Genomic DNA, 11222 nt, shown 5'->3' on the forward strand with positions numbered 1-11222 from the left:
CTCTAATGAAGTCAGACCCACAACACCAAAAGCAAAAAGGATGAAACCCTAAACTAGGGTTTATAGGAAATTCTCTAACCCTTACGAGATAGGTTAAGAATTCTTATATTGAGAGAGAGAGAGAGGGAGAGAGAAAGAAAGAAAGAAAGAAAGAAAGAAAGAAAGAGAGTATGGATGATTTATGGGAAGAATGAAGTAGTTCTAGGGTTTACCCTTAGCAGTCTATTTATAGGTTGCAGATAAAACCAAAAAGGATTCAAACTCTATGATTAATCCTTATTTGATTCAAACTTGTCATATCCCTATCTATGGAGCCTCTAAAATCGTCCACCCCTATGTATCTAGGAGCTTCTGGAATATTCCAATTAATCTCTTAGATTAATTAATATTCAAGTCCTTTAATTAATTAAAGTCTTTTAATTATTTATCAGAATAATTTATAATTAATTTATTAATTTCTTAATAAATTAACAACTAATATATCGTAATTTCCTTATGCTATTTTGATTATGAGGCTAACCCAAAAGCACATTTCCATTATTAAAAATATTACCAAAATGGTTAACGACCTTGGACACTATTTCCAACACCTTGCAGCTCTAGTGAGCCTCCGATCATCTTCTCTAGCGAAACACGGATATTCCGACAAAGTTTTTTTTATATATATGCTCTTATTCTTGTTTTCCTTTGGTTAACGAAACTCACACCCGTGTACGAGCATAGCTGGAAAAATAGTGAAAAGTTTGTCAAAAATGATCCTATTTATGGAGGCTTTGCATATGCGATTGCTACCTTATATTGCAAATTCAAAACTCTAATGAACAATACAGAGAACTAATTAAATACCCAAACAAAGCGGAAAATAAATTTACCAAAGCCTTGTTCCACACGCAGACACTGTGCGTTCTTATTTCATTTTCTTTAATCTCAAAGGTGTTATAAGAATCTAGGAAGATCAAAGCATCAGATACGCCAAACTTGCATTCGTTCACCTGAATCAAAAAAAATGTTAATCAGGCTTCTTCCTAATTGTTTTGCAGTTCAACAAATTCCAGCTGTTAGAAGTTCAACAAATTCCAGCTTTTAGACAATAAAACATACCTTAGATTCGTTATTACACTCAAACGATGAAGGAATTGTTGGTTTATGGAGGATAGGTCTTCATCGCCAAAGGATGAATACAGAAGAGAAATTTTATGAAGGTGTCGTTCATGAAACTCGTACATGTGAACAACACAAGAGGAAAATACAACCCAATCTCCTTGCCAAAACAGGTCTGATTTTCGGAGGAGCACAACAAACAAAAAGAAGCCCAACAATATACAGAGTAATCACATGAATTTCGAAGTAGAAAATCTAAAACCTAAACAAAATCAAATACAATTACAACACAATCATGCAAAATAGAGTTTACGAAAACAATATAACAAACAAACCCTAAAGCAGAAAACAATTAAAAAAGACATGGCGAAAATACGTAAAAAGAGTTGTATTGTCAGCACCCACATGAAAGTGGAAGAAGAACACGTAGCAGCGAAGCCAAGAAGCCGATGAAAATCACCAGGCTCCAAACCAACCACTTGGTATTGAAGTCCGGCTCGATCTTTGCTATTGTTCATAAGTCAACGCTCCTTTTAATATGTATAATAATGGATCATCTCTTCGAAATTAATTTTGAACTTTTTTTTTTGTATCCATTAATTCTTAACAAATACGTTTACTTCAACTCCTAATCTTTATTTGTGATCCAAGCTAAAAAAAAATTATAATTTAATAAATATTTTAGAAAATTATTGTTTATATCAACAAAGTAAGTAATAAATAAAATTGTGACTGTGAACAACTATTTAAGAGTAAAAGCATAATTTGATATTGAAATATTATAACATTAAGTATTGCATTTCTGAAGCATTTCAAAGAATAAAAAAAAACATAATAACTATAACTTTATAAGGGCGTTGCAATTGAGTATTAATCAAGTTTGTAGTTGTTTTATTCAAGTCAGATGAATTATTTTATAGTTTGGGAATCCTAGTTTTGATTTGTTCTATCATTGTGAAATTATCTAATCTTAAACCAAGAACCCAAACATGAGTAGAAATTGAGATATTGTGTATTTCATCCCTATATTTAAACAGGTTGTGGCATTATGTTAAGTGAGCTGACTAGTCTTAAATAGCTGAACTATTATATCATGCACGAAATAAAAATTATATTATCTCATGCATGCAACATGTGACATCATATAAGGAGCCAAGGAGGAGGACCGGAGAAATCTGTAAATACAAGGAAGCCCAAATAATTTGAACAAACAATAGTACAATACTTTCACAAAATCAAGAACACTATTAATCTACCAAATGATATAGTCCCCACACACAACTACAAGATATCCTATGTCACATTCCATACATTTTATATTTTACTTCTCCAAATTCATTTTTGCTTTTAAAATATCAAAATTTATTTTGTTAAACACTAGTTGTTGATTGAGTCTAATTGAGTTAGACACTACGCATGAATCTGACCAAGTAAAAGATATATCATAGAAATCAGGACCAAATCAAAGTGGTATCAAATAATCTAAATCTAACAAAGACAGACAAACCCAGTAAAGGGCATACCAAAAAGCCCTTAAATGTGTGTTTAGTTTGTGGATTTTTAAAGAATTTGAAAGAAGTGGAAGGTAGGTTACGTTAAAAATTGCGTTTATTCAACAAAATCAAAGTAAGTTGAATCCTTTAAAAAGATAAAAATGTCATTTCGCATCATTTTTATTTTAGCTATGATTTATTTAATCAAAACAAATATCATCATCTCTCTCACACCCCACGCACACACACAAACATACACACATGTTTTCCTTTTTTCTTTCAACTCTTTAAATCTGTCTACGCTTCTAGACTTAACCTTAAAGGAGTATATTTTTTTAATTATTTTTATCAAATGGAATTACATAATTTCCTTTTGCAAAGCTATCATTTTATTGTATATATTATATGCAAATTCAAGCAATAAAATATATTATATGCAAATTCAAGGAAAAAAAACATAGGTTTTAATGGATAAGATATTAACAAATGAATCTCTAATTTAATTGAAGTTTTATCAATTACATTATCAACAATAATAAGTTGTAAAAAAAATAAACAATAACATGGTATTTTTGTTATATCACATAACTTACTTTTCGATTACTTTAACAAATACGCAAACCACATTTCGTTTCATATCAAACTAAAGGGTCGTTTGATAGTTGTTAACTATGTTAAAACTGACTGGGTTAGAAGCTGATTGGGTTAGAATAAATTTTTTACCGAAACTTGTTGTTTGATGTTGCATCTGATTGACCATATAAAAAGACTATATTACCCTTAAAAATTATTTTTTTATAATAATTCATTGGGTTCTGAAACCATTTAAAACCATATAATAGACCAATACTTGGTTCTGAAACCATTTTTAAGATAAAGATTTATACTTTTTAAGACCACTTACAATTTGTTGGCCTCTTCTAAAACATATTTACTTTGTCACATCATTAAAAGCTATCTTTATAAACATCCTCCAATACACAAACCTTTATTTTTATATCCGGTGATTGAATATTTATATTTATCTATTTAAAATGTTTTTTGGATGAAAACAAAATTACAAGTTTATCCCCACAATAGAAGCTTCTTTGTTGCGCATAACGAGAGAGGGAAAAAAAACACCCAATAAAGACATGACCAAAGAGGTTGTTAATATAGAAAAATATCCAAAATCTTGAAGATCTAATAGCACCCACAAGTTTTTATGCTTTTTAGTAGTCACCCCACTTCCATTACAAAATCATTTCTCGTTTTGAAAACGAGTGTTAATTATTTCTTTTCGAGGCTCATTTCTTGAAGATTTAGCAAAAGATTATCAGCGTTTAAAAGGACTTTGTTGGATGAATTAGCCATTGTTGTTGCTATTTCTCTAGCAGCTTCGATTTTTCTGAGTGTTATAAATGCTGGATTGTTGGCAATCGCTTGACCAATCAGTTGGGCACTTTTTGCTTCTCCCTATTAATATTACATAAATGCAACAAAGTAAACCCATGTGTTAGGTTAGGTGTACTTTTTTTTAATTAATAAATATATAGACATTTGACTTTTTTTCATGGAAGCATCGAACCTGAGTAAATCCGAAGTGTACAAATTAAGTCCTAACTATTTACTAGAAATTTGCGTATGTGACTGATTTTCCTATATATTTTTAAACTATTATTTGTCCATACAACATTTTATCCAGACAATGTAAATGAATTTAAAAAAAAAAAAAGGAAAATATATCCTTAGTTGAGCAGATAAGCTAAATGTCAATGCCAAGATCCCACGTTGGACTTTTGAAAGTCAACCTTCACTTTTTAGTTTCCGTTTCAGATCGAAAGATTCTTCTTAGTGCTCATCTCCAATTTCCTTCTAGATGTTTAAATATAGGTGCGAAATACAAGAAAAAAACCTATTTTCACCATTTTATCGAGTTTTGATACTCTTAAAAAATACAAAAACGCATAATATACGTTTCATCATTTTAATTTTTGCGATATTTCATCATTTTATTTAATCACCTAACTATTTATTATAATAATCATTACATAAATAGAGATTTGACTTTTCTATAACCAATAGAAAATGCTTTTCAAACTTGAAGTCAAAAAAACAACTCATTTGAGATTTCAAAGGTCAACTAACATTAACATACATGTTAGCTGCATGAGTTAATGCTTGTAATAAATTAGGTTTTATTCAATGATATAATAAAATACAGTCAATCGACTTGTTTGCAATTAAAAATAAGTGGAATACATAAAGTAAATGGTATTCTGAATTGATCACCTTTTTATCGATTTAGCCAATTAACAATTTTCTGTATTGATCAAACCAATTAACCTTTTTTTTTGTGTTCTTGAATGGTATTTTTTTTGTTTTATTTTAGAATTGTGATTAATAATATAATAATTAATAATATAATAGTAAATGGAGTGTTTATTATTTATTACCTGAGCTCTGATGATTGCACTTCTCTTATCTTGCTCAGCCTTTTCCACCACAAACTTAGCCCTCTCAGCCTCCTGTGCAGCCACTTGTTTTGCTTCAATTGCAGCTGTAAACTCTCTCCCAAAAGTAAGACTTGTTATTGACACGTCATCAAGTGCAATGTTGAAATTGGCTGCTCTTTCTGTTAGTATTTTCCGTATTTCCCTACTAACAGCCTATACCACAACAACAAACAACATTTTTTATTTGTTTTTATCTATATATAGGATTAAATAAAGGGAAAATAGCACAAAAGTCACTTAGTTTACACCAAAATTCAAATTTGACACTGCGTTTTTTTGTCTCAAAATTGACACTGTGTTTTCCAATTTGTTACAATTTTGACCACTTGACTGGTCAAACCGGTTTCCTTCTAACGTGGCATGCTGGCGTGTCAAATTTGAAAATTTTCATAAAAGACATCAAGTTTTGACTTTTTTCAATTTTGACACTGAGTTTTATTTTTATTTTTTTTTTCAAATTTGACATTATATTTTTTTGTTACAAATCGAACATCATTGTTTCCAATTTTGTTCAATGTTGACCATTTTCCATTTGAAACCGTATAATTTTTTTTTTTTTACATTTGAAACCGTATAAATACATTTTTTTCATTTAAAAACAACATTTTTGTATAAATACAAGGTTTTTTTTCGTTCAAAGCATAATGTTATGTATAAATATGTATTAGTTATATTATAACCATATTTTACGAAAATTGAAAAAGATGAAAACTTAGTGTCATAATTGCAAAAAAAAAAAAAATTAAAACTTAGTGTCAAAATAGTGTCTTTTGTAACATTTTTTTCAATTTTGACACGTCAGCATGTCATGCGAGCATGTCACGTCATCAAAACTGACACATCATCATGTCACGTCAGCAGACAACCAGGTTGACCGGTCAAGTGGTCAGAATTGTAACAAATTGAAAAACAAAGTATCGAATTTGAGACAAAAAAAAATGTCAAATTAGAATTTTGATGTAAACTTAATGACTTTTGTGCTATTTTCCATTAAATAAATGGCCTAAAATAAGTTGGAAATAATATTAATAGTTAATACCTCTCTGTGGGTGATGAGCTGGCTAGCATTATATTGAGCCACAACAGCTTTCAAAGTTTCATGAATGATTGAAGGGAGGACTCTCTCATTGTAATTCTCACCAAGACTTCGATACACAGAAGGTAATTCATCAGCAACAGGTCTTGTAAGAACCCTAAGCCCTATTTTCACCTTTAAAAAACCAACATATGTCATCCAAACTAAATCCATAATATTTTTAAAAAAAATTAAAGAGAGAGAAAGAGAGATACCATTTGAAGATCACGGCTACCAGAAGTGCTTTCTACAAGATGAGGTCATGCACGAACATCATATATGACTGGCCTTTCAAACCAAGGGATCATGATGTGGGTCCCTTCTGGGTAAACCTATTTATCAAACATGTAACTAATTTTAGCCATTTAGTAGCAATTGAAATTATTAAGATATGAAGCCACAAATTTTCATATATTGGCATATGCAATGATAGGATAAGGATTACAAGGTGGTAATTAGTGGCTAAAAGATACACATACAAGAAGCAAAATAACTTTGTTAAGGAGATAAAAACATAAACAAGCAGAATAAGAGAATTATGTGGAAAAAAAAACCTTGTCTTTGACACCAACAATACGGTTGAAGACAATTGCACGATGCCCTCCTTCAACATTATACAAACTGTTCCCAGCTGCATACAATCCAATACCAATAACAGCTCCAAACTTTAGCAATGCAGAACCTGCACCACCATTAGGCATCTTGGGTAACTTCATATTGTTGAGATTCATTTTCCCTGCTGCCATTAAAGTCCAAGATACAACAACACATCAGTCCACTAACAAAAGTATATTGGTAACTACATAACACATGATCTCAAATGCTATAAACTGAAAGGTGCTGGTGTTTAATTCGCCAAATAATACATGTGGTTAATCTGAAATGCAATAGGTTTAACCTCTAAAACTAACCAGGCAGTTTGCAATAAGCTGAACAATACAACAAGTTATGAGATTACATGTGCTCCAGTAATTTTTGCACTTAGAAGGACGATTTACAGGTCTCGGGCGCATCAAAAACTTGCTTGAATCACCAACAATGCAAATACTAATATATAATGTGTGTTCAGAGTTTAAACTGATCACGAACTCATAAGCTAAAATCACGAGTTGAAAAACTTGATAGAAAAATGTAATCAACAATTCCTGAAATAGAATCAACTGATCTCAAACTTTGAGAGCAACCGACACATAGATACATTATAAATTTTGAACAGGTATGTGCTGAAAGGGTTTTAGGCTTTCAAAATCAAACAAATATATACAGAAACTGGAACATATTGTACCTTTATTAGAGATTCAAGGTGTGTCAAAACGGGAACTCCCAGTGGTATGGTGGCGAATGAGCGGTGGTTGAGGAGGAAGGGATGAATTTAGTGGAGGGGGTTAACGGGTGTCGAGGGTTTTGGCGGTGATGTCAGTCGTGGTAAAGTGCCCTCCAAGTTTTGTCCGACCTGAGTGATTTTTTTATTTTTTATTTTTCATTTTCACACCAAACTTTTGGAGTTTATAATCTCTTCAAAATTGATTTTTGGGAAAATGACTTATTAGGGTAACAAACTATTGCGTTTGTTTTCATTTGGTCACTTTTTTTATTTTTGTACTATATTTACCATTCAACTTGTTTGTGATGTTCACAAAAACCATTATAACCGGCTATTGTAGGTTTAGCCGGTCAAGTTGAATTTTCCGACCAATATATGAATTTTCCGGTGGCTGTATGAACTTTCCGGCGAAAATATGAATTTTCCGGCGACTGTATGATTTTTCTGGCGAAAATTGAAGTTTTTTGAAGAACTTGAACTCAAAGCTGATGAAGGTTCATCCATGGAAGAAACGGGGCTGGTTTCAATTTTGATTTTGTAGGTCTGGAAAATAAAGAAGAAAATGGAGAACTCATTTCAAGGATTCTGCCATGGATGTAAAAACACAAGCATGTGTGTTTGTGTCGGATCTGATAACCCAGATCTATTCTAATGTTCATCATCTTCCTAATCACCCATACCTCCATCGTCACTTTCTCAGTCCACAAGACATCAAAACAAGAACCATCGGTTGTGTTCCACTTTTAAACGAGCCAAACACCACCTCCTTTTAACCTGTGTCACACTCAACTCATTTTTCAAACCACCATCACCGAACCTCCACCTGTCAAATACCTCGAACCACCACCCGATACAAACATAAACCCCCTTTCCAGTCGAGCAATAACCAACATAAATCGTTTGTTTATGAAATCCTTGACATTGTGCAAATCGATTTGTGTGTGCAAGTCTAAGAGAAAATCCTTTGAACTAGATGTAAGTGTGTGTTTTCTTGAAATCATTTTTTTTATCTGAAATCGTTGGGATCTTTGAAGATTTGTGTGCAAACCAAAGTGTTTCTGAACAGGTGAATATGAAGAACACATAAACATTGCTGAGACAAATCGATTTATTGAACTTGAGAATTTTGATTTCTGGGTTTTGTTGGACACGATGAAGATGAACACCTCTCAGATCCGACACACACTTTCAATCCTTCGCTTTCTTGACATTCAAACTCACTGATGAGCACACACAATCATTTTTTGTGTGTTCTTGAACATAAACCCAGAAATTAAACATGAACAAAGAACATGAAAACTAAAATCGTTCACAGAAACAAACGAACAGATGGAAGTGAGTGTTCTTGAAATCGTTTGTAGATCGAAAATTGTTGCTAAAAGCATTTGGCCGGAAACTCGCCGGAGAAGACGACCGGAGTGACATACTCATCGGAAATCATCGGAAACCTTCGATACGCGGTAATAATGGTATCTTTTGAACATCTACAACAAGATCAATGGTAAATAGAATACAAAAAAAAGAAAGATGACCAAATGAATCCTTGTAGAAGACTTTATTACCCTAAAAGGTCATTTTCCCTTGATTTTTTTATTATTTCTATTTTGCTCACTTTATAATTAAGAGTGATATTTTTTTATTTTTTAACATATACTTACAATAAAAATATGATAAAATAGCAAATTTAAGTAAATATGTTAAGATTTTTATAAAAATTATGAGTTTCCATCAAATAACCACTAATTTCGTGGGCTAGACCTCCAAAATGTTTGAGACCTACGAAATTGCTTATTAATTAATACCAAAAAAAATTCATATGTTATAAAAACATGAGATAATTATAAAAATAGCTTAATCCCTTAATTAGTTTGTTGAAAATAGCAACAAAAAAAAAAAAAAAAAACTCAAATTACAAAAATAGCCATCAAAATCGCTGTCTATCTGTGATTTTACATGTTCATCTACGAACGTACAAGTTGCTAAAGCACATCCGTGTGATTTTACATGTTCATCTACGAACGTACGTTCGCAGATGGACTCAGTCCACCTGTAATATTAAGTCCATCTGTGATTTCCCCTTTTCAATGGGTATAAAAACATAATTTTTTTTCTTTCATTTTTCAAACTTTTTGTTTGAGAACTCTCTCTCTCTCTCTCTCTCTCTCTCTCTCTCTCTCTCTCTCTCTCTCTCTCTCTCTCTCTCTCTCTCTCTCTCTCTGGAGGCATTATGGACGATTTCATGAATAATCCCGACAATATGGTAAGATCTTTATTCATTTTGTGTTTTAATCATCATTTGTCAAATTTTAGGCTTTGTTTATTTACGATTTATTGGGAAAAAAGTTTGAAAAAAAAAAAAAAAAATCTAAGGTGTTACCCATCCGATTTTCTTAGATCTATATGTTATATTTGATATTTACAAGATTTGATAAGTAGTCTTGAGGTTTTGATAGCATTTCATAATTGGATCTATGATTGTACAAGTGCATAATGTGTAAATCGTGCATTGTGAGGTTGTACATTTGGTACTTTTGTGTTAATATGTTATATAAATGTGTTAATATGTTGTAATAATATCATTTTTTGATATAAAAATGATTTTTGCTGCTTCACGATGTTGTATATTTGTATTTGTGAGGTTGTATATATAGTTTATGTTATAAAAATGCATTTTTGATGTATTATTATGTTATAAATATTCAATTTTTGATGTTATAAATATGCTTATATTTGTATTTTCGAAATATCGTTTATATACAATCGGTTTACCTGTCATGGTTTATATACATTCGGTTTATTTCTCAAAGAACATATTATACGATGCAATTTAGATGTCGTTATAAATACGCATATTGTTTATTTTCTAATTGTGTAAATCTAATAGTTTCTAATGTAGATTGTTGCCTTTTTGTTATAATAATATGTTTTTTTGACAATATTTTTAATATTTATTATAGTTACAAATAACAACTTACTTTCCTTTAATGTGTTTTACCCTTTTAACATTTTGTTGTATTTCAGCATGATTCTAGAAATCTAAATGTTAAAGTTGTGGTTAATCTAAAAGGATTTGGATGTAATATATGGCAAGCATTTGAAGTGTTGCATGGTGTGCGACGAGAAACATTTAGAAGCACTGTGTTTGGTTATTTGTTGGACGTCCCTCACTTAAAAAGGGACGGGTTGCTATTTCATAGATGTTTCTTCACCAGTTACGGTCAGACGCAGTAATATCTTCAGATGGCATAAAGCATTTGTATTTTAAAGTTGGAGATACTAAAATGGTTTATGGCCCCGAAGAATTTTGTTTGATAATCAGATTTAATTTTGGAGATTATCCAAAAATGATTGGAAACAAAGTGTCAGAAAAAAAAGATTAGTATTAAAAAAAAATGTTTATTACGGGAACGTCTCTTTCCGAACCACAAATAGTTCGGTGAAAATCTATGATTTCAAAAGTTTCATTTTAAATCATCCCTTCTTAGATGCTACCGACAATGATGCTGTTAGAGTATGTCTCATATACGTTTTGTGTAAAGGGTTATTTGGGGAAAGAAGAAAATGATCGTGTGCCACAAGACTGATTTTTTTTTGCTGAGAACTTGGATGGGTGGAAGAGGTCTTTTGTCGAATTTGAAGTTTTATATTTTCTATGATAATGTTTTAACTAATTAAAAGTTTTATATTGTAGTTTTGCTTGGGGTAGTTACTTGTGGGAGTTCACCTAGGATGAT

The 11222-nt window shown here is 31.3% G+C and overlaps 1 long non-coding RNA gene and 1 pseudogene across 2 annotated transcripts; both read right to left on the reverse strand.

Annotated features, from left to right (window-relative positions):
• Positions 1-586: 586 nt before the first annotated feature.
• On the reverse strand, positions 587-1593 carry LOC145128344 (uncharacterized). Its single transcript, XR_013716827.1, has 3 exons — positions 1102-1593; positions 873-992; positions 587-723 (listed from the first exon to the last, which is right to left on the reverse strand). It is a non-coding gene; the product is annotated as an uncharacterized LOC145128344 (long non-coding RNA).
• Positions 1594-3668: 2075 nt separating this feature from the next.
• On the reverse strand, positions 3669-6899 carry LOC145133278 (prohibitin-1, mitochondrial-like; annotated as a pseudogene). The gene is made up of 5 exons (XR_013718519.1): positions 6719-6899; positions 6380-6496; positions 6129-6299; positions 5030-5242; positions 3669-4049 (listed from the first exon to the last, which is right to left on the reverse strand). The product of XR_013718519.1 is annotated as a prohibitin-1, mitochondrial-like (transcript).
• Positions 6900-11222: the final 4323 nt, after the last annotated feature.

This window comes from Lactuca virosa, chromosome 8, assembly GCF_052849685.1.
Source record: "Lactuca virosa cultivar CGN04683 chromosome 8, Lactuca_virosa_CGN04683_v6, whole genome shotgun sequence".
Taxonomy (NCBI): Eukaryota; Viridiplantae; Streptophyta; class Magnoliopsida; order Asterales; family Asteraceae; genus Lactuca; species Lactuca virosa.